Raw genomic sequence first — 25830 nt, 5'->3', positions numbered from 1 at the left:
ATGAACTATGTGAATTTCTATGTGATGAACACTGAATCACTAATCCTTTATATTTTATTTCTTCTGCAGATACTTGATTCTACATAAAAAACACTCTTTTTTCATATTTCATTCATAAAATTTGGCCAATGTATGATTTTTTTGGACTATATAAAGTTATTTTTGTCTAGAAATAACTCTCTGTGTCAGATTATGGAGAGTTCATAGAGGAGAATTTGTTATAACTTTTGCTGGACTCTACTTCCTCTGTTTTCTTTCATTGTGTTTTTTAAATAACTGAAATGCTGAGATGAATAATGTTACTTCGTGTGATTTAATACATTCTTAATAAAAAAGAATACGAGAAATACTGAGGTCAAGGAAACAATGTCAAAAATTTGTTGAACTTTTAAAAAGGCATAGATATTTAGATTAAAAAACTACATTAAAATGTCACTGCCTTAGTACAAAAGTAAAGACTGAAGAGTAAAATGCTGCAAGCTGTGGTGTTTGCTGAGACATGGCACCGAGTATAATACTCTGATTTCTAAATAGCTAAAATCAATCAAGGAAGTGAAATGTGAAGTTTGACATTTTTAATAAATTACACTATTTACCTTAATGCAAGTGACATAATTGAAGTAAATTAAATAGTGGAAAGGAACAACTGGGCTGTAACTAAATCATGTTTTAGTCAATGCTCAAAGTTTTAGTCACATTGTATGCAGAATATTTTTAACTTCTGAAATGACAGAAGTTAGTTCTTTATATAATTTGGACATATTCTTATGACTGACAATGGTGAAGTATATGGACACAGATAAATAATGTTAACAAAATTAGATAATTATGGTTATGAACAGCATTAGTTTAACACATTTGGTATTGACTGACAGCCTGATGACTCAATGGTTGTATTTGATGATACGTCTTTTTTGTGTTGTTAATACTGTCCTGAAATTTTATTCATGAAACCACTGACATCATTTCATTCAAGCTTATTCAAATATAAATAATGGAATATTTATCTGAAAACTATCATATGTTTGTGTAGTTTTAAAGAGGTTTTCTTTGCATCAAACTACACTATTTCAGAAAGCCACACATGTACTTAAGTTCAAAGACCAAATAAAGCAACATTCTTACTGGGACAAAGATAATCATCTAAAAATAAAAATATGCTTTGTAAAACTTTGTTTTACATATTATTCATTTTCAAAGAATAATATTTGGTAAGGGGACAGTCCAGAATAACAAAGGGTATAAGTTCTTTAGAACAGTTAACATTTCAATGACAATAAACTGAATATCCTGAACAAAAGCATGTACTTTAAAATACAATTTGATTTATTTAATGTTCTCTAAAAGACTGTTTACTTTGTATTTTACAAACTTTAACTTTCTTATCCCAACTAAAATATCTTAATCATTTTTACATGCTGTACAAGACAAAAGTAAATTACAGAAATAAATACAAATTATTCTATAACAATGTTAGTCATTGGGTAGTCCAAATTGTATAAATACTTTCATGTGCCAAAACACAGAACAAATACATGCAACTTGTTTTCTTTTAGAACCTAGTTTTAAGTTTGCACAAGTGTTTTTTGTATGTTTATGAATGTGGGTGTGAATGTATGGGTGCCTGCTTCTCTCTGTCTGTCTGTCTCTGTCTGTCTCTGTCTCCCCCCCCTCAGTCTCTCTCTCTCTCTCTCTCTCTCTCTCTCTCTCTCTCTCTCTCTCTCTCTCTCTCTCTCTCTCTCTCTCTGTGTGTGTGTGTGTGTGTGTGTGTGTTTGTGTGTGTGTGTTAGGGTCACAAAACTAGAAAGGGGACAGTAAGAGGTGAAAAAATGTTGGAGGATACAATGGATAATGCAAAGAGGTCTACTGTGAGAGATATGAAAGAGAACATCAGGCCCTGGACCTGTGTGTTTCTGCGAGCTTGCTGAGTAAGAATAGGCTGTTTCCTCTAGTGCCTTCGGGCAACGACAGCCGACTGAAGCTGCACCTGTGTATTGTGCTGCCTACCTTTGCAGCTTTTGCTCGGAGTACCTTTGGTAACATGAAGTCCATCCAGAAAAATGTTGATCTAAAGATTGAATGCAAGAATGAAGAGATTTGCTAAATTAAGAGAGAAAACAAGAGACAACAGTAACAGCAACACTGATACCCACTAGTAAAGGTTTTGTTGTTGCTGCTGCTGCTGTTGTTGTTTTTAATCAGAAGATGACCTAAAATGGATTTTGATTATTGGATTTTGGGCTCTGTGGGCTCCCATCTGACTGACAAACTATTGATGGAGCCTCAAGGTGACTGTGGTAGACAACTTCTTCACAAACAAGAAGAGAAACATAGAACACCGAATGGGCCATAAGAACTTTGAGCTCATTAACCATGATGAAGTGGAGTCCTTCAACATGGAAGTTGACCAGGTACACCACCCACAGAAAAGGCAGTGTGTGTAGGAACAAGCAATAATGAAGTCTGTGTGAAATCCAATAGTGGATTCATAATCTGCACATTATCTTTAAACTTAATTTTAAAACCCATACTATTTGTCAAAAATTTTTAAATTTAAAGTCTTACATTGATGTCATTTACCTAAATCACAATACTTTGTCTGTATGGTGTTGTATATTATTTCTTTTATTACTAGATCATTTCTACCTTTGCTATTCCTTCCCAACCCTCCCATATACCTCTCTGTGTTGTCTTCTAAATTGCTAAGTATAAATAATATTATGACTCAAATGGAAGTAGTTCCTAACACACAATTTTCTATTAAAAATTCTAGAGAACACTAATTCATTCATTCCTTTGGCAACATTGATTAACTATATTGTCCTCTCCAAATACCAATGTAGATCAGGGACACAATGGTGAACAATAAAGGATCACTAATCTCCTTTGTCTTCACATTATACTGTGTTTCTAATTATTAGAAAAAATTATGTATAAAAATGAAAATGTGTCCACAATTAGTAGTTTGAATCTCTAGGATACAGAAGATACAGAGAGATTAATGTCCAGGCTATATAGAGAGTTGGTTACAGACACTGAATACAATATGCCAAAGAAGGCAAAACTATTGCTCTGCCTTGGAGTTTCTCTATCGGCTTCTCCCAGCTAATTGCTACAGGATATTTTGAGTGACGATTTAGTAAGTTTTGCTTATATATAAATATATGTTTACCTCCACATATTTATGTTTATTTTACTTTTGTTATACACACACACACACACACACACACATCACTCATTCAAAACCAGTCTAGCTATGGTAATCATCTCTAGAGTTTAGACCACATAAAACAGATGATTAAGGACACTGGACAATTCCAAGCATTTTTATTAGAAGTTTGCATTCCTTCTTTTCGAGGCTCATTATTTAGTTTCTTAATCATCTTATTGCTTGGAAGATTTGGTCTTGTTGAGGCTTAATTTTTGTAGTTTTTTTTATGTGTTCAAGACATTAATCCTTTGCTTTAAGTGTGGAGAGAAAAGGTTTTCTCCTATCCTCATTCTGCCAGTGGTGTGTTGCCTTTGTATAAGTTTTCAATTCCATATGTTACTATTTTTTAATTATTAGGATTATTTTCTTAGTAACATCTTTGGAAATAGTTTACCTTTTAGTTGTGTGAAAAGCATAAGAGCTTTTCTTCTGCCAGTTTCACAGTTGGTGGGAATGGATCAGTTCCTGATATACATGTATCTTCTCACATCTCTTTCATTGACTTTCCTGTCTGCAAGATGGGCAGTAGTTAGAGTCAAGTTTCCAGACTTTCTGACTAAGAGGATAAATACTTAGTGGTGAGATCCTTTCATACTTTGGATCCTGGCTAAATATGGACTCCAAAGACAAAAATATTGATTGTCTTTCTGACCCTCTTATCCTAATTACTTCAGACATATAAGCTTTGGTGTTTGTGCACACTGAAGGGCAGATATACAGGACTTAAAAGTACACCTTTTGTATAATATTTATACCAAAACTTAGAAAAAAAGAAAGAAAACCAAAATAAAACAATAAAACATTTTTAAAATCTGATTTTGTTAAGGATCAGTTTTACCAGGTGGTGAAAGTGTGACAAAGTCAGCAAAAACACACTGAGTTAACTTCAACATACACATATTTTTTAATGCAAGTTATTGTAAATGTTACCATGAGTGGATAAAAAGAAGAATTGAACCCAAATGAAAACATGGCACAATATAGAAAATTAGGACTTGACTCATATTGATAGATAATGAAGATTTAGTTGTAGAAAAAAAATTGATTGAAAAAGTGGTTGGATTTTTACATTTTTAAATTTTTCCTGTGGTTGCAAAGACCTTGAGAGTTAGAAAAAGTTTTACTCTCTAATAAGAACCTAGAGATATCACTGAACTTGAATAGAAAATAATGTAAACGGTCAACAAATATATACACTGAGACTCAAAAGTCTTTACATGCTAACATATTAATTGTAGTTTTAGAAGCAGGAGACATTTATTCCCCTCGTTGTGAGAAACAAGAGACATTTAATACCCATTTTTGTTCCAGCGTTTAGTGCATGTGAGGCCAGGTTTCTATGGGCAGAATCAGTATTCTAGTCATCACTGCTCTTCACAACATAACATACATTCTGTTTCGTAATTTAAAAGAATAACTTCTTCAAAACAGAAATGGCATCTAGTGTATCCTGCTTAGTACAAGAATTCTGTTCTATAGGTAAAAAGAATGATAAACCACAGTTATAATTTTGGTTTGAATGAGTGAGTTTGAGTATATAGTAGATGAGAATAAAAGATAAATTAGCAAAACAAAATTGGATGGATGGATAGATAGATTGTAAATAGATTATATATGATAGATAGAGGATAGATGGTAGAGAGATAGATGATAATAAAGCGTAATCACCATTAAATGTTATTTGGCCCTTTTCCCTTGCAGCTTTTAATATTTTTTCTTTGAAGGACAGCAGGTTACCAAGAAGAGACTTGATACCCTATGAGCATATACAGGGGAGGTAATCTCCCTCAGGAACAGTGATAGGGGAGGGGAGTAAGGGGAAAATGGGAGGGAGGGAAGAATGGGAGGATACAAGGGATGGGATAACCATTGAGATGTAACAAGAATAAATTAATAAAGGAAAAAAAAACGTAATCGCAGTACTCAAAACACTCAGAAGAAACTGAATAGGAAAGCCCTGCAAAGCTATTGAGCAAGAGTTCCCAATAGAATAGAGCATTCCTTAGATGAGGTTTATAACCAAATAAAGGAAAAATAAGTATACAAAAAAGAATATCCAACAGAAGGCTTACAAACATCCATCAGAATCACAGAATCAGACTGAGGAAGCCCCCTTCAGGCAGCCAGGTAGAGTTCCCAAAAGAGAGTCCATAGCACACAGGAGGGCATCCGCTCAGATGGTGCTTCCAAGAAAAAGAATAAATAACAACAAGTAGGAGAGAGGTTTATAAACATCCCTCAGAAACTGACTGGGGAAGTGGAACCAATCAGCTAGAGTTCCAGATCTGGCTTTCTTTCCAGTGATGAGTTTCCCATGACCAGAATTTCCCACTGCAGGCACTTCTATGGCATATGCTGAACAACAATAACATCTGTTTGAAAACGGTTTGCCTTTTAGTTATTCTCAAGGGCACAATGTTTATTTTTTGTATTGTTATTTTTAATTGAGAATTAAAATTTTATACAACATATTCTAATCATGACTTCCTCTCTCCAAACTTTTTCAAGACTTTTACCACTTCTACATCCATCCAACTCCATTCTCTCTCTCTCTCTCCTCTCTCTCTCTCTCTCTCTCTTTCTCTCTCTCTGTGTGTGTATCTGTCTGTCTGTCTGTCTGTCTGTCTTTCTCTGTCTCTTTCTCCAGAGAACGAACAGGCAAAAGAGAATAAAATAAGTCAAACATACCAGCAAGAAAACAAACAAAACAAAGCAAAACCAGGATAAATGAAACAGTGCCTACCAGGCACTGCAAGACTGATGCCCAGATGAGCTCATAGAGACTGTGGCAGCATGCACAAGGCCTGCACAGGTCCAAGAAAATGCAGTCCCCAAACCAAGTGAAGTGACTGGACAAAAGCTGCCTTTCCTAATCCATTATCTAACTCCAAGAACAAAGAGGGTTATATAGGAGAGTTTGGAGGGAGAAAAGGAAAAGGTAAATGATATAAATAATCGATACTTTGAAAAATTGAAAGAAATAGTATATAAACACATCTAAGGATAAAGATGTGATTATTTTCTGGCTACTGTTCTCATGTTTTATTTTCAGATATGGCCAGTCATCCCTCAAAAAGCACCTGACTGTGGCTAAAATCTAGGCATTACATAAGAAAAATTGGGCTAAAATTAAATACAAACCAAAACAAATAATTTAAATGTCAAGATCATAGATTCTTACTGCAATATTCAAAGTCTGAGATGGTTGAATATGTATATCATATGCATGATTATTAAAATCAAGTGTTGTGAATGGTCTTATGCAGTGTGAATTCAGATACTGATTTGTGTGTCATAAGATAAGGTTGCAGTCTGGACATGGACACTGTCATGCTCACTGAAGAATCTCCTGTATTGATGTTGTATAAAAATTCCTCTCCAGTTATTTCTGATTGGTTAGTAGAGAAGCTGATCAGCCAATAGCTGGGCAGAGATGAGAGGGCAGGCAAGACTTCTATTCCTAGTCTGGAGGTCTAAGGAAGAGAAAAGAAATAACATGTCCCCCATGAGAAGGATCAGGAGGAGTTTGCTGTGAGGACAGACAGAACAGAGGGCTAAGGCAAGACTGAGATGGCAAGTAAAATGGCACATGGCTGGGAGGTAGCCACTCTAATATAATTGGGTTAGAATAGATAAATATCTGCCCAGTTAGAGAGTTTAAAGCTTGTGGAATAAATATTAAATGTCTCTGTGTCATGATTTGGGAACTAGAGAGGTTACTATAAAAGGTTCCTACTAATATCATAATTCTACATTCAAGTTCCAGGACATACGAACAATGGGGATACGTGAGCAGGCATACGTACTTCCTGTTAAGACCTTTCTTGGAAGAAGAACATTGTTCAGCTTCTGTATGGCCAAGAGCAAACCTCATGCTTCATGGGATCTGATATAGCCATGTTTTGTACGAGTGAGTGTATTAATCATTAGGAAGCAAAAGGACAAGATAGGGACAGATGAGTAACAGAAGACCAGATCAAGCACTTCCATCATCCAGAAAGAACAACTGGAGAGAGTACGGAAAAGTCAGATACTGATTTTGATAAAATTTTTTTAGCAGAATGCTTTCCATTTGAATGAGACTATTAAAAAATTCTCTTTAACATTTATTTATTTGTGTGTGCGTGCATGCTTGTGTGTGTGTGTGTGTGTGTGTGTGTGTGTGTGTGTGTGTATTCATGCTCATAATGGTGTGCATATCAGAGGAGAATTTGCTGGATTTGGATCCATTTGGATCCATGGTGGATCTATTTCCATCATGTCGACTCAGAAGGTTAAACTCAGGTTTTCACATTTTGGGTCAAGTGCCCTTACATACATATGCATCTTGCCTGATTTAAGGATGAGAGTGTTAATCAGATTTTCCCATCACAGGTATTATTTTGCTCATAAAATAATATTATAAATTATTTTGTAATTTTATACAACGCACACCAATCACACTTGCTTCTTTTTCCTCCCAGGTCCACCATGCAATCTTTGTGCTCTCCCTCCCCCCCAAAAAATTCCAAACAAACACAAAGTGTAATTTATGTTGCCCATATACTCATTAGAGCATAATCAAATTCCCCATGGCCAGCCCCTTAAAAAACAACAAGAAAAAACAACAACAAACCTGAGTCTGACCTTGCCCCTTGCCAGAAGCAATCAACTGTGGAGAGATGTATTTCCACATCGTTATCACAGTTTTTTAATTAAACATTTTTAAATTTTTACATATATATTTATATTATTACACATATATACAGTAAACTATGCATAGCTGGAAGAACCATGGCACAATCAGAAATTATATAAATGTTACATTCTTAATGTTTTGGCTATTTGTGTTGGACAGCCTTAAAGAAAACATCTTTCCTATTTTGGTGCATCTAAATTATGAATGTAAATCAATATCTATAATATCTGGTCATTATCAACTTAAAACATCTATCTAAACCTAGAAACATCTTAACCCCTAAACAACTAAGCTTAATTGTAAAACTAAACTATCTGCTCTTCAGCCCCATCATAGACTTGAGAAGGAATAAAATTGATTACCTGAGTATACCGGGGGTGCAGGTTAGTAGCTTTCCAAATGAGAAGATGACAGAGACAGTTTACTACTTGACTAGTCACCCAAAACTCTATAACCCTAGAGCATCAGCTTCAGTCTTCTGGCCCAATATATCTGACAGACATAGTTGTGAGGCAGGAACTGTTGAAGACTTTCTTACCCTGCCTTGGTAGAGTGTGGCTGTCAACTCTGCCTGCATCCAAGCTTGCCTGTTTTTAGGCAGAATTCTGTCTGTGGTAGAAAGGAAGACATTTTGCTGAGTGGCTTGTTTGCCACATTTGAAACCATCTCCATAAGGAGGTTCTTTGATGTTCATCTTCCTCTTTTAGGTAGGCTGGGTGTTGGCAGGAGTTAACCTCTCATTTTCAGTGAATCTTCAAAATAATAAAAACATCTTTGAATGCCATATTGTGTATGTCTCTGAGGTTTTTGAAGACCTTGTCTAAATATTTTACCTTATCTTTCTATACAATCATATCTATCGGTTGTGCTTAAGATATATATTCTTGTGGTAAAAATTGACTATCTGAGCAACCTATTTGTAACCAGGAAAACAGGCAGAAAAAGCATGGTGAGACATCCTCCAAAAATACCACTGAGCTCACTTTAGGTTGGCCATGTATGGAGCCAGACCTTAAGTTTGGTTTGAATACCCAGTAGAAACACTCATTTTTTCATTGCAAATAGTTATCAATTAGAAATTGTCTCAAGGTTAGGGATGGATACTTGTGTCTGCTTCCCCTTTCAGTGCTGAGATCGCACCTGGCACAGACTAATGCAGGCTTTGTGCATGCTGCCACAGTCTCTCTGGGTTCCTATGTGCATTTGCCTGTAGCTTTCCTTGGTGACCTCCCTCTCCTCTGTATCCTACACTCTTTCTGACTCCTCTTCTGCAGGGTTCCATGAGTCCTGAGGGGCGGGTTTTTGATGGGAGAATTATATTTAGGACTGAATGTTCCAAGGTTTCACACTCTCTTCATATATTCTGGCCATTGGTCTCTGTACTTTGTGGAGAGCTTCAATATGCCGTGCCTTAACATGGCGCAGGCTTCCGCCTTCCGCCATCCCGATGGCGAACGCTCTCTAAGATAAACAAGTCCTCATATGGCAAAAGGCTGTGCAAGGGTAACTGGTGATCTGATGACGAGGTGGCGCCTGGCATGAACTGATTGGCCCTTGAGTTGTACTTAAGCTTGGCCCTTCCCTTCTTCGGGGCCATTCCCACTGAGCTTAATCCTGAGTAAAGATCTCGAGAAGTCTGGTTGTTGGTGTCTTATTTCCGCTGGACGGTGTGGCGCCGACAGTACTTGTGTTCATCCGCTACAGGAAGAAGCTTCTCTGATGATGGCTGAGCAAGACACTGCTATATTCCCTTAGTGGAATAGTAGTATTTAATTGCCACCTAAGTCTGGGTTATCTAGTCTCAGGTTCTTGGCCTCATGAGCTGTGTTGGGCACTGTCATAAATTTATGGTGTGTATATTAATTCCAATCATGTAGTGGCTCACTACTCTTAAAAGTGTTGTGCCACTATTGTAGCAGCATTTCATGCAGGCAGGTCACCACTCCCTCCGATGGTGTGCACAGTGCCTTCCTGTAGCAGTCAGCAGGAGTGAAGGCTCTCGGTAGGTACCACCTCAAGCTCTTCCTGTTCTGTGAGTTATGTAGCTTGCTTCAGCAGGAAGACCTTACCACCACTGTGTGGATAACAAGGAACAGCCTTTGCAATCTGGGTTGTTTGAGGGATTTCCATAAGATCCCTTGAGCTACCAAATCAATTAGACACAACCCATTCCCAGCATTAGATGTTTCATTTGGTGGTGAAGGATGTTGAGTTGGGGATTTGGCTCCTGTGCTAAATAATGATTCCTTATTTCAAACATATAGGTAGAATACATAATATATGTTTATAAATATATTTAAATTATTCATATAACCCTTTAAATGGCTTGCTCATAATTTTTACTTCAAATATTTATATATTTCAAATATATAGTTGTTTTATATAAATATATCAAAAATATACCTATATATTCATATGTGCGTCTGTGTGTGTGTTTTAAAAGGAGCTTCCGTATGGCCATTCAAATGGATACCAAAGGCATTTTCATAATTATGAGATAATGTGTGCCTAAGTTATAAATTTGGTGATGACACCAGAAAGTCTTAGGAGTCATTCACCTTTTCACTTTTCTTAAGACAGTATTTTATGAAACAATTCATATACACATTTAAACAACACACACACACACACACACACACACACACACTCCAGAATAATTGTTGTCTGTTTTGTTGTCTTTTTCTCTTTCACAGGCCCAAGGGGGCCAGCTCATGCCTAGATAAAGGATATTTGTACAATGGCAGTACTGTGCACTTTACAATGTCAAATTTAGTGTGTTGCATATGCCACATTAATAGATTTAGTATAACAGTTATAAAATTTCTAAGGGTACTTTCATTTCTATTAGTTTATCTTGTGCTAATTTTAGGGATATTGCTAGTGTTAATTTCAAAATGATTGATTTAATACATTTGACTCAAATGTAATCAAATATTTGTTAACCATAAAGGCTGTAGAGGCTTAGGATACACTATTGTATGTAACCACATTATATAGATAGATGCACAAATAGATGGATAGATACATATACATATATAAATATGTACAAATAGATAGTTACATACATATGTACATATATCAATATATATGTAGACACATAGAATTGCTAAAGTCCTTTTTGTCCATGAAGGCAGTACTAGAAAGCCAGATGGTGTAGTTGTGTATGTTTTAAAGAGGACTGATTGAATCAGCATATGTCTTTGTTAACTGGGTAAATATCTCAGTTGATACTCTCTTTGAAATTACTATACTGGAAGGAGAGGTGTAGAATCAGTAGTGTTCTCAGAGGAAGAATAACACTGAATTGGTCAAGATGGATCAAGTAAATTTTAGTAGCACTTGTGATCAGATATATACTACCAAGCAATTTAGGATTAATACAAACACAAATAATTGAAGGGAATGTGATAAATTGATCATTTCTTACATAAATGTCTACTACTGTTTGATCTTCACCACATGCCACAATTTTTACATCATGAGGAGTGCTTTTAGGAGTTATGCTGCTTACATTTTTGTTCCACTTAGATTAATTATTAGTGTCAGAGGATAGGGCAGAAGAGTGAGGGGTGGTGGGAATGGGAAGAATGCAAGTGAGGGGATGATAATTGGGATGTAATCTGAATAAATTATAATAAATTAAAGTTTAAAAAAGAAAATTACAGCAACTTAAAAAAGGAAATAAATTTTCATATTGATTTACTGCACCCCCCCCCAAAAAAGGAATTTTGTTCTCTTACACTGTTAGGGCTGTCAGAGGGTTTCTTTGTGGGCTTTACCAAAAGGCAAGACTACTACATCAGCTATTTTGTCATATTTTGAGTTAGCAGATCTTGTGCTCTAGCATTTTGTATAATTACTTTAACCTTCCCGTGGTAGTCTGGGTCAGTTATTACAGTTAGTATTTGAATTTCTGAAATGGCAGTTCAAAATATTTTGAAAAGAATGTTACACTGGCAGTATAAAGTTGTTTAGGGGTTAAGATGTTTTTAGGTCTAGATAAATATTTTAAGTTGATAATGGCAAGATATGATAGATATTGATTTACATTCAGAATTTTACATGCACCAAGACTGAGAAGATGTTTTCTTCATGGCTGCCAAATACAAATAGCCAAAACACTATGAGTGTAACATTTTTGTAATTCCCAGTTGTTCCATGGTTCTTCTTGCTGTAGATGTTTTATTGCATATATGTGGAGTAATATAAATGTACATTTAAAAATTAATAAAAAAATAACAAGTTATTTTATAGATTCTACCCAACAGTCTATAAGGGAGTATCAATCCAGCTCCACTGAGTCTGGAGTTCTCCAAAAGGGTGCTCTTTTAGTTGTCTTAATTTTCCAATACATTAATGTCATTCCTTCATTTTCCTTTAAGATACATACATACATACATACATACATACATACATACATACATACATACATACACATACACACACACACACACACACACACACACACACACACACACACACATATATATATATATATATATATATATATATATATATTCACATTTATATATTCCAGCATGTGCTTCTGTGTGTTTACATGCACCATGAGCATGCAGATGACTATGAAAGCCAGAGGGCACAGCATCCTTTGGAAGTGAATGTACAGTCCATTGTGAACCATCTGGTTGGGTGCAGGACACTGGATCCCAAGTCATTTGGAAAAGATGTAAGCACTAACTGCAGAGCCATCTCTCAAGCTCCAGTCGTTTTTACAGAAGCTGTAACTATGACTTCTGGAGTTATGAATTACATTAATGGCATTTTTATTTTTCCCTTTTAGCCTATCTATAATCTATACAGCTTCCATTAAATGATCTTTCCATTATAGGACAAATATTGCACTCTTTTAATTGTTGCATTAGCCTATCATTCATCATTTCTATTAAATCATGTTTCAGACAATAAAAATGTGATATAAATACATCCTATGCTATAAGTTCTAGAAGATTCCTATTACACTTATTTTTCCAGTACTATTGTCACCCTGGATTTGTAAAACGTTCCATAACATAACATTATAGCTTCAGAACTCATATGGTGGGCACAAAGAGAATCAAAGTAGCTATTTATTATCACAAAAATGTATTGACAATTTTGGGATTAAGGTAAAGTACCAACATAATCAATTTGCCAGATTTGATCTGATTCAATTTTCCCACTAAATATGCTCTTTCCAATGTTTCAGGATATCCCACCTCCATTTCTACCAGAAGAAGGTCATTTCAGGACAGTGTCAATTTTTAATGTTCCAGGTAATAAGTAATCCATGGTGCTGAAGCCACCCGGGAATGGCATGACTTCTACGATTTTTATTGTTTCCATTGTTTTGTTTACCTACTAGGTTATATTTGGCTAAAGGGACTATGTATGGTTGAATACTTATTCTGTGAAGTAAGTCACACAGTGAGTTTTATATAAAATTTACTAATTGTCATTAATTGACACAGTTGGCACATATCCTTCCATAAATCTTCTTCTTTCTTTTACTTGCAATCCATTCATATTTTCGCCATTAGACCATTCAAATGGCCATTCCATCTGCTGCAGATAATAATTTGGTATAGGCATGGTGTTTTTCTTGGGTTCTCAGTCTAAATAACCTGATAGCATAACGTTCTGTATATTGCCTATTCATATTTTTTCTCATGCTTGTATTGTAATTTTGCTATTTGGTTTTTAAGCTACAGCTTTCTTTTTTTTTTCCTTTATTAATTTATTCTTGTTACATCTCAATGGTTATCCCATCCCTTGTATCCTCCCATTCTTCCCTCCCTCCCATTTTCCCCTTACTCTCCTCCCCTATGACTGTTCCTGAGGGGGATTACCTCCCCCTCTATATGTTCATAGGGTATCAAGTCTCCTCTTGGTAACCTGCTGTCCTTCCTCTGGGTGCCATCAGGTCTCCCCCTCCAGGGGACATGGTCAAAGGTGAGGCACCAGAGTATGTGAGAAAGTAATATCCCACTCTCCTGATGGTGCCTCACATACAGCTTTCTAAAAATATATCCATTGACTTTATTAACAGCCCTATCTATAAACCACACATGGGTATGGAATGCAGGATACAGTTTATCACATGGTTTGTCATACTTGATTGTAGCTTCTATTGTGACTATTAAGTAGGAGAAAGAGTCTCTTTCATGTTATGGGGAATGCTACTAATTTTTTATGTAGCAATGAGACTCCCTCTTAGTCTCCATTTGCCTTGTGCTGGACAGTAGCACATGATTTCTAATAGCATATTTTGAGTATTTTTCTGCTTGCTCTAACTTCTTGTTGAACCACTCTGTTGACATTTTCAGTTCAGTTATTGTATTATTCATCTTTATGATATCTACTTAGGACTTTATGTAGTTTATAATCTATTAAAATATGCTTTGTTACTGAATTTCTGTCTTGGTTTTATTAATCTCAGTTATTGTTACTTTAAATTCTTTACCAGGTAAATTGCTTATTCCCATTTAATAACATATATATTGTTATATAAGATTTTATAGTTATAAAATTTATTATGTTTCTTTGGAAAACATCTTCTTCAATCCTCATTTATTTTGACTCTATATTCTCTTTTTCACTGTAGATAAAATTTTCACTCCTTCTCATACTGTGTGTCACCTCATGCCAGAGTAGCAAGAGGAACTTCAACAATCTGATCAGTCAATGTTTCTGAGACAGTCTAAGGTATTTTTTTTCCTCCAGATTCTTATTTTAGTTGTAGTTGTTTCTGAAAGTTAGGATGTTTAAGTTTTGCTCACACTTTAAACAAGCAAGATTGGATCCACTCTCTTGACAAACAGTTGGTAAAGATGGATTGCCACATATGGGGCCTGGTTCCTTTACATCTTAGAGTACACTAAAGCTCATATTTTCACCCACTTGTTCCATTCTGTGTGGGTTATATTGACAAATGTCCATATTGCTTTTCAGATGGCATCTCTTTTAAATTCATGCTTGTAGCAGATGTCAGGTCTCAGTCACAGCAAGAGATAAATGGGATTCTAGCACTGGAGCAAGCCCAGGGTCGGGCAGCTGTGGAAGTACTCACACACCCATTTAGCATCTCAGAGGACTACTAATGGCCTGCCCCATCAGCTTCCAGATGCAGACTAGTTAATAGCTTGATTGATTGATAGCAGCAGCTGGGATGGGTGGGGCATGAGGCATGCACTCAAAGCCCGTCCAGTTAGAAACCTGGAACATGGTGACTTGTCTGATCTGATCCGAGCTAGGAGACATGGTCACTGACAGGGAAGAAACAACTAGTTCAGTTCAAAATTTCTGAGCATTCTCACAACTTAGCACTAAGTCTGGCTCTCCTGGGGCTTAGAAAATTAGGGCGTCCAATAAGTAAACCAAGACCTCCCAGCAAAGGGAGGGAGACTTGATTTAATTGTGCGAAGAGACTGGTTTGAGGAGAGCAGACTGTTGTTATGTTTACGTACTCGGCCAGGCTGGCAGAATTCTTACTGATCCCACTCCCATATGACACTTGAAGCCATAAAAAAAGTGTTTAATTAATAAATTAGTAAAATAATTTATATGCTAAAAAATCCTAATGCATACCTCAATAACCTTTCCCATGTGAAAAAGAAAGTGAAGCTCACATAGCACCCATGGAAAGACACAGGAAATCTTTCGGGAGAAATGAGGAATTGGGCGTCATTGTCCAGTGCTGCTTCACTAAACAGGAGATTGCAGCAAGAAGTGATCATAAGCTCACTGAAGGCTCTCTTTCAGTTGCTGGTCCCCAGCTAGACCCTCAGGAGAGACATGTAAAACCTGAGATGTGTTAAGTTCACTACAGACATCTGTATTTTCAGGGTTATTGTGGAAGTTGGTGTCAATGGTAAGGTTTTAAGTCATAATGAGTCAGCTTTTCACAACTGAATATAAAGATAGGTTTTTTCTTTCTTTTTCTTTTTCCTTTTTTTTCTTTTTTTTTGCTTTTTGAGACAGAGTTTCTCTGTGTAGTCTTGGCTGTCCTAGACTCACTTTGTAGACCAGGCTGGCCACAGACTCACAGAGATCCACCTGCCTCTGCCTCCCGAGTGCTGAGATTAAAGGCATTCGCCACCATGCCTGGTCTGATAAGTCATTTTTAATGGTTGTGTGAATAGGGAGCTCCTAACTTATTCCTGGATTTCTCTTGGAGGGAATTTGTCTGTATTTTGCTATTTATTTTATTTGCACCTGAGATTAGACAGAGCCATCTTGCTGATGAGACTTTCCTCTTCTTGCAGTTTTTAAAAGTAGCAAGTATATATCCTTTATTTTCCACAAAATTCTCAAACTCTTTACATTGATTGCCTTCAAGTCTATGCTCACACATACAAACATATTCTCACATGCACACACTGCTTTTTGTTAAATGCTTAAGATGGCCTGTTCACTATTAGACAAAAACATGAGTTGATTAGTTGATTGAAAAAAAAAATCACTTATATGTGAGAAATAACCAGGTAGCTTTTAATCACATAGTTATTTTTCTCCACCTTCTTCTGGGTGCTTCCTCACTGATGAATAATTTCAAAAGGAGTTCCAATCTCTAGGCTCTTTTATGAGAAAGATGAAAAGAAAAAAACCCTCCTGATTTTGCATATACCCCATTCCAACATTTTATTATTGGACTACTTGAAATAAAAATATCTTTCTATGAGCATAATTACATACTGGGGTTATTTTTAAAAAGGCACACTTAGATTTTAGCATTGAAAATTGGAATAAAGTCTACCTACTTTATGGTATAAAGATTAAAATATGTCAAAATATTACCCTCTCTGAAATGGTTTATTAAATTATTTCCACATTTTCAGTCTAATTCACCTATTCCTTTTTCATTTAAGAAAGGATTAAGAATTCCACTCTGTTACTTCTCACTTTCAACCCACATACTCCTCACCTTCTTGTTTGCTAATTGCATATTGTGGGCCACACACTGTGCTAAATGTAGACATAGAGAAATATGAAATTCCTGCCCTGAAGGAGCACACATTTATTTCATTAATTAAGATGTATAAGTAGATTAATTTTAAGACTATGATTTCTCTGTTACAGGGGTGCTTCTATTTTACTTAACTGTTATAAAAGATAAAGGACTAGAACATACCTGGTTCCAGGTATACAATAGATGGCAGTGACCCATACTGGTGGCTTCTTCCTTTTTCCTCCATTTTGCAAAAGATGGATTAATGATGTGTATTGGTATCATTTATTGGACCAAATGTACAAGGCTTTATGTCCTCTGTGTTATTATTAATAGACTTGCTTATTAAAATGCTTGCATCCTTGCTATTTAAATGCTTAGTAGAAAGGAAAGTATCAGGGTAGCAATAGAAATAGGAGGGAGGCAAGGGAGAAGGAGAGGGAGATGGCGAAGGAGTAGGAGAAGGAGTTCTACTCCACTATGTGCCTAGGGAATAGATTATGCTTACCTCCAAGAGTTTTCAAAGCTCCTTTTTTATGGGTAACTTTAAATAAGAAGTCAGAAAATAGAAGGCTAAATTTCCCGTGTTCAGTGAGATTAAAGAAGTTGGGTTTTGGGAACATTGACATTATCTTTATTGATTATATAACCTTGTCTCAAACTACTCGAAAGCTGCAGGACCATTTGGGGAGGAAGCAGAAGCAGAAGGCATCTCCTTGAGGGAGTCTTCTGTGTATTGCTGTCTATTACTCTGAACTAATGTATAAGATTATTTTTATGAGCACAGCATGTTTCACGAGAAAGAATATATTGTCATTGATACTAGAATCTCCAGCCAAGTCATGGGTCATTCATTTTCTTTTTCATCAGATTTATACTGTGAAATAGTTGAAGCATGAAGAAGAAATGGGATAGAAAAGTAGGAGTTACATTTATCTTTTCTGATATGTACAGAAAAGACAAATATAGTTACTTGAAAATTACCATTACAAAGTTAAAATCCACTCATTTGTAATCTAGTTGATTCCATTGATATAATTTGGTCTGTATTCCTTTCTGATTACAGAAAAGTGATCCAGGAATTATTAGAAACCTTTTCCCTATTGATGCTAACAAAAAATGACACAGGGTACATATAATAAACAGAATTTTATTACTCTTCCCTCTATAATTAACCAAATAATTGCAGTGTCAAGTAAAAATGAGCATATACAAAATAACTATCCAGAATAGGCTTCATTAGGACACAGGGCTTCTCAGCAATGCTCCTTGGCCAGGATTAGTCCTTGAAGTAGGAAGGCAATCAGAGGAGATATAGTACCATTAGGTAGCTTCATGGAGTCTTGAAAGAAAAAGAGTCAGAGGAGGGAGATGCAGAGACTGAGACACACATAGAAAAATACAGAGAGGCAGAGAGGGGGAGAGAGAGAGAGAGAGAGAGAATAAGAAAATATGAACTTTCTCTTCCATTCTAATACGAGAAGAGAGAAATAGCCACCAAATCATGTCAAGTCTTCCACACACATATCCTTGCAGCTCTCCTTCGCCAAGACCAGCTTCACTTTGCTCCCTAGGAAGGCACAAGGCCTGTCCAGAGTATTGCTACCAGCGAGAGGCGGGGCCAGCTCTCCAGAGCATGTAGCCTTTGATGGCGGGCCAGTTCTGCATAGTCCTTGGACATCTACATTATCCCTGACAGCTGCACAGACTAGGAATATCCTATGATCTGCAATAGTAATATGAGCCATGGACATCAACAATGATACTTATTCCAGTTGCTGCATAGCTACTGGACCCAGACATAGCCCTCATGGGTTGGGACTTTACCATGGTCTCAGGTGGCAGGGTGGGTTATTCACAACAAGCTATTTCTCTCCACTCTCAAGTCTCTAGCCCCAATTCTCTTCACAGTGCTCAAACTGTTCCTCTTCTCTTTATCACTCAACTGTCCACCTCATACTTGCACATTGTATTGGCTTTCATTATAGGCAGACCCTGTGTCTGTTGGGCCTCTGGGTGACCTCTGTCCTCACTGACTGGCGTGGTGGCTAGCAGACCTCTAGGTATTTACAGCCCACATATATGACATGGTGGAAGGTGGGCCTGTGGACATCTTTCCCCTCCCAGTTGGGGCTCTGTATGTCTATGGCCTGCCTATGCCATGTGGCAAGGGACAGGTCTATGAGCTGCTTTCACCACTCACACTTCATGGGATGGTGCTCTGCAGGTCTCTGTCATCCTCATCCACAGCTGTGCCCTGTGGCAGTAGGGGAGCTCCCGTGTATCTATGGCCTGCCAGTATCATTTGGTGGAGTGCAGGACTGTGGGCATTTTTCTTTCCCTGTGCTGCATGGCATGGCACTCAGCAGGTCTCTTCTACAAGTCGTTTTTTGCCAGTGTTCTATCACATCAACAAATAAACCATCTAGACACCTTTCAACAGAGAGACCTTTTATACAAAGTCAAAGGAAAAGCAAAGAACTTTCATTATTGATTAATCATCACATAGGTGATGCCTACTATAACATGCTCTGGAAAAGGAAAAGGCAGTAAGTAGGTAGGTAGATAGATACATGCTAGATAGATAGATAGATAGACAGACAGATAGTTAAATAGATGATATATAGATCAATAGATGATAAATAAATAGATGATAGATAGATAGGCAGGTTGATAGATCAATAGATGATAGATGGATAGATCTCATTCTTTATATAGAAAAGAAAATAGTATTATGAGATACATGTTTTGTGCTAAATAACTATTTCTTAGGAAAAAGATGTGATAACATACAGCTCATGCTGCATTCACTTAAAGATTATGTTGAACATCTGTGTTAATGAATTGGGTAGAAAAATGAACTCACAATTTCATGGTAGGTTATAAATTAACAACTTAGAGTGAAGAACTTTTTTTTTGTAGGACAAAGGAAACTAGATAAAGTGGCAGACTTCAAAAGGAAAAAGAACTTTGCAGACTCCACATTTGATAGACGACTAAAAGCCAAAAATATATCAAGAAATGACAAAAGTAGACAATTAATCCAATTTTAAAATTACGGAACAGATCTAAACAGAGAATTCTCATAAGAAAAACATGAAAGGGCTGTCAAACCCTTAAAAATCTTTTGACATCCTTAGAAACTACAGAAATGCAAATGAAAAGCTACCTTGAGATTCCATCATACACCTGTTAGAATGGCTGAGCTCAATAACACAGCTGATATACTGGTAAAGATCTAGAACAAAGAACACTTCTCGATTGTTTGTGAGAAGGCAAACTTATATTGCTGCTATGCAAGTCAATACAGCAGTTCCTCAGATAATCAAGAATCTGTCTACATCAAGACAGAACTGTATGACTCTTGGGTCTTTATCCAAAGGGAACCCTGTCTTAGGACAAAAACCCTTGCACAACCAGGGAGACTAGCAAATGTCCTACATTTATGCAAAGGAGTATATCTCAGATGAAAAATAAGAAGACACTATACAATTTTCAGGCAAATGGATAAAAGTAGAAAAAAATTACCAGAGTGAGGTGACCTTGACCTAGAAAGACAAATATGGTATATATTAACTTATAAGCAAATATTATACATTATTAAATGATAATCAAACTACAAACCATAAGTCCAGGGAAGTTAGGTAAAGTTGGGGAAGGGGGTGTTCTAGGGAGGAATGCATAATTATCCCTAGGGAAATAAAATAGAAGAGATTTTATGCGTGGGCCTGGGGTGAATAGGAATGGGAAAAGAAGAAATCAAATGGGCGTGGGTTTGATGGAGAAATAGAATGAGGGGCGAGACCACTGGAAGAAACTTAGTGAGTAGAGGTTTCTTGGAATCTATGAAGGTGTTCTTAATGAGGATGCTTAGTAATGGGGGCTGTGGAGTTTCAACTGGCTACTACTGTATCCAGGCAAGTTTCCAGTGAGCCTTTATCTCAACATTCTAGTCTCTTTGGTGAGGGAAGGTACTTTGCAGGTTATCAAAGAAGAAACATAAACAGCAACCCACAAAACATTTGACCTGTTTTCCCTGGAAAATAGGCTTGGGCAATGATTTAATGTGAGGTCCACTCCACGAGAAAGAACTCATATCTGCCACTGCTTTGATAACCAAGAGGACTATTCCTAATGAATCTCTGCTATACTAACAGATCAGTGCTTATCCCGTCATTATAACAGAGGTTTCATTTGGTATCAGATAAGAACAGATCGAGAGTCAGAGCCAGACATTATGAGGAGAGACAGTCTAAATAGGTGTTGTGTAGGCATAAGGCTCTTGTGTAGGTTAAATTCTGATCTCCTGTTCAAAGGTTGTATAAATTCTGTTCCCCAGTTGTCCTCCTGAAATGTCAATAAAGCAGCTTAATGCCAAATGATGAACAGGGCGGAGAATTGGGCTAGACTTCCTGTGAGCCAAAGGAGGAGGAGTCAGGAGAGGATTCAGCAAGGGTAGAAGTCCAAGGAACACCAGAAGGAAGGAGCTGAAGCAGAGAAAAGCTACAGTATGCAGGGATCGCTGGGACGCTCGCTGGGAGTAAGATAAAATAGCATAGACGGCTAACAAAAGACTTAAACTGTTCAGACTGTGAATCCTTGTATTATAAGAGTCTCACTTATTTGTGTGATAGCAGGGCTAAGATATAAGCTAAAAGAAACAAATACCGTTTTATAAAAATAACCTCAACAGTGGTACCTATCATATCCCTAACCACAGAGGACAGGGAATCTCCCAGAAGGATTGTAAGAGCCACAGGGCATGGGGAACACCTGGAGAACACACAGCTTGCTGAATCATCACAGAGACTGAAGCCCCAAGCACAACACCTGCATTGGTCTACACCAGCTAAAGGGTCTCTGATTCTTTTGCCTGCACTTGGCCCACTTTTCCTCCTGCTGAGTTGCTGTGTCCAAATTCAACATAAAAGTTTTTATTCATTTTATTATATTTTATTTTATCTTTTTTTGTTTCTTAGAAGCCTGTTTTCTAATGATGGACTGTGAGGGAGTGCACAAAGGGTTGAAAGGGGTCGGGAGGAACTGCAAGGAATCGAGGGAAGGGAAACTATAATCAAGATATATTGCATGAGAAAATAATCTATTTTCAATTAAAAAGGAGAGTCCCAAGTCAAAAGTACATCTGTTCACTTCCCAACCCATCCAAATCTACATTGTTCCCTTCTCTCATTAGAAAACAAACATCTAAAATTAGTAATAAAACAAAAGAAAAATAATAAAAAACAAATAGTTAAAAACAAACAGAAAAAAGAACCAAAAAAAAAGCACAAAATCACATACAGCTGTTGAAATACACACATTTGCACAGATAGAAAACCCATAAAAGCAAAGTCACAATCCATAACATATAAGCTAAAGATCTGTAGTAGGTTGGGGGGAGGTTTTTGTCTATTTCCCATCTCAGTGCTTGGATTCCCATCTAGTGCAGTCCAGTGCAGGTTCTGTGTGTCATGCCACAGTCACAGAAAATACCTTTAAGAAAACCATAGCAAAAACATCCCAAACTAAAGAGATGCCTATCAAGATAAAAGAGGCACAGGAAACCTAATAGATAGGACCAGAAACAAAACTCCCTATATCACACAAGTATCTAAACACTAAATGTAAAGAGCAAAGAAAGAATATTAAAAACTACAAGGGAAAAAGACTGAGTAACATATATAGACCTGTTAGAATAACACCTGACTTTTCCCTGCCAAATCTTGAAGTTGTAGAGATCTGTAAAGATGTTCTACAGGTTTTGAAAAACCTGAGAGAACAAAGATGCCAGCCAAGACTACTGTCCTCAGCAAAACTATCAATCATAATAGATAGATGGGAAAATTCAAAACATAAAATAGAATCAATCTCTGTCTACCAGATCAGCTCTAAAGAAGACACTAGAAGGAAAATTTTAGTCTGAAGGGGGAAAACTCCATACAACCACAGTATTAATACAGGATTCAATAAAAACTGATCATTAATAATTTCTAGGTATTAATGGCCTCAATTAACCTTTAAATAGACATTAACTAACAGATTAAATTAGAAAATTGGATTTTTTTCTGCTCCATCCAAGGAACATACTTCATCACCAAGGACGGACATCACATTAGGGCAAAAGGAATGAAAATGTTATTCCAAGTAAATGTCACCAAGAATCATATTTTAATATGTGACAAAACAGACTTCAAACCAAAACTAACCAAAAAGAGATATGGAAGGACATTACATATTCATTAAAGGAAAAATCCACTAAATTTGTATTTCATTTCTAAACTCCTATGTACCCAAATGAAACCAAAAATACTTCTACAGCTAAAGTCACATATTTACCCTAATCCCGTCTTAATGGAGGATTTCAATACCTCACTTTCACTATTAATCAGGTCATCCAAACAATATCTAAACAAAGAAATTCTGCAGTTAAATAATTCCCTAAATCAAACGGATCAAACAGCCATCTACAGAAGATTTCACCAAAACACTAAATAATATACTTTATTCTCGGCAGCCCATGGAACTTTCTCCAAAATTAAAAAAGACACCAGGTGATTTGGAAAGATCTGTCATGCTTGTGGATCTGTAGGATTAACATTGTGAGAATTCCCACTAAAACTCCAATACAATCCTCACAGAAACTGTAAAACAAAACAAAATACAATAACAAAACAGGAAAGGGAACCCAAAAGAAAAGCCAAAAACAAAAATGAAAACCAATCCTTAGATTCATTGAAACAAAAATTCCAAGAGGTATCACCATTACAGACTTCAAAATATACTATAGAGCTATAGTAATAAGGAGAGCAATATTGGCTAAAAACAACAGATCAGTTGATATAGTAAAAATGATGATGGAGACACAATTCCACACACCTGTGGACACCTGACATTTGATAAAGAAGTCCAACATACATCCTGAGAAAAAGGCAACTTCTACAGTAATTGTTATTGGTCCTACTAGATGCCTGCATGGAAAGATGAAAATAGACCCATAACTATCACTATGCAAATTTCAACTCTAAATGGATTGAGGACCTCAACATAAATCTTGATAGCCAGAATCAGATAGAAGATAAACTAGGAAAGAGGCTTGAATTCACCGGCATAGAAAAGGACTATCTGAACAGGATCCCAAAAGCACAGGCAATACAAACAATTGTTAAATTGCACCCTGTTGACTGAAAACCTTCTTTTGGCAAAGGACAACATCATTCAAAGAAAGCAGCAGCCTACAGAATTATGAAAAAAATTACCAAGTATATATCTCATAGAAGGTTAAAATTAAGAATACAAAAAAAAAAAATAAGTGAAAAAAAGAAGAAACAAAATAACAACAAACCTGGAAATAAAGAAAACAAATTACCCAATAAAAACTTGGATGTAGAGCTAAATGGAGAATTTTAAAAAGATGAAACACAAATCACCGAGAAACACTTAAGATATTTAACACCTTAAGGCATCAGAGGCATGAAAATTAAAACTATTCTGTGATTCCATCTTACTATTGTCATAATGGTCAAGGTCAATAAAACAAATGAATTCTTGTTGGCAAGGATGTGGGGAATACTTAGCCATTGTTGCTGGGAGTGCAAACTTGTACACATACATACATACATATGTATGTATGTGTGTATGTATGTATGTATGTATGTATGTATGCATGCATGTATTTTTGTATTCAGATGAAGGAACCATAATGTGGGGGAAGTAATGCCCCAACTAGACATCTTACTCCAGCAAGAAAAATCTCTAGTGCCTAGAATGGGTTGTAACTTCTTTAGTCATTGGCTAAAATGGAAGTACATATGTACCCTGAAACATCAGAGACTACTGCTAAATCTATTGATTACTATCTGTATCCTTATGGTAAGACCCTAACACTGGAAATACAACTTTCTTATGTCATGTGATCTTGTGCAGAGTTAGAAGTGTCACTTCTACTGACTAGCATTCATGATGCTAATACTTGGCATATTACCAGAGGAGACAAATTATGGTTAAAAAAAAATACATTACAGTAATACAGCTACAAATCTTGTTACCCAAAACCAGTGACCTCCCTCCAAAATAAATTGGTGGATTAGTGGTACTATGTATTATAAGTATTATGAGTATCTCATAAGTATTATGAGAATAACCAAACACATTTAGATTGGATTTAAGGCCTACTCCTTAATGGACTCCATACCCGAAACTGCTAAATTCCCCCCACCCAAAGGAAAGAAAGCTTGACACTTCATAGGCCTAGGGGAAATCATAGTAGTATTATTTTTCTAAATGGACATATAAATAAAACTATGCCCAATAACATATTAGTATACCCATAGATCAAAGCCTTACCCAACTCTTCTCAGAAAAGCTTTATGCTGTGTATAGTAATTAAGAAAGAGATCCACATTGGTCACTGTTTAGAGAAAGAGAAATGCTGTGGAACATTTAGCTGTAGAAAATAGGTCTTTGAGAAATCCTTCCCCTCAAGGCTAAGTAATCTATGTGGAAGAGAATACAGAAGGATCACAGCCAGAGGTGGTAGATGGCTTCAAGAAAGTACTGTCACTCTAGATACAATTCTACTGATCTACATATAAGTAGGACTTGTGCCGGCACATGTAAGAACTGCACAAGTTCAAAGTAGACAAAACGCCAGCATTAGGTTGTGGTTGTGGGAATAAAGCCCCATCTCTAACCAAGAAGTTATTTGTGATTGGTACCTGATGGGAAAGAGGTTTTCGCCAGTCACATGCCACTGGCTATATTCACCACACTCCAGGCCAGGTCCTTCCCACCACCCCCCCACGCCCCGGTCTTACTAATTTTTTTCATTTTTGTTTGAATATTTTGTTTTTGTTTTTCAAGACAGGGTTTCTCTGTGTATCCTTCCTTGGCCTGGCTGTCCTGGACTCGCTTTGTAGACCAGGCTAGCCTTGAACGCACAGTGATCCACTTACTTCTGCCTCCCGAGTTCTGGGAGTAAAGGTGTCCACCACCACACCC

This window comes from Acomys minous (assembly GCF_964271855.1).
Source record: "Acomys minous genome assembly, chromosome: 6".
NCBI lineage: Eukaryota > Metazoa > Chordata > Mammalia > Rodentia > Muridae > Acomys > Acomys minous.
This window is presented reverse-complemented; position numbering follows the sequence as displayed.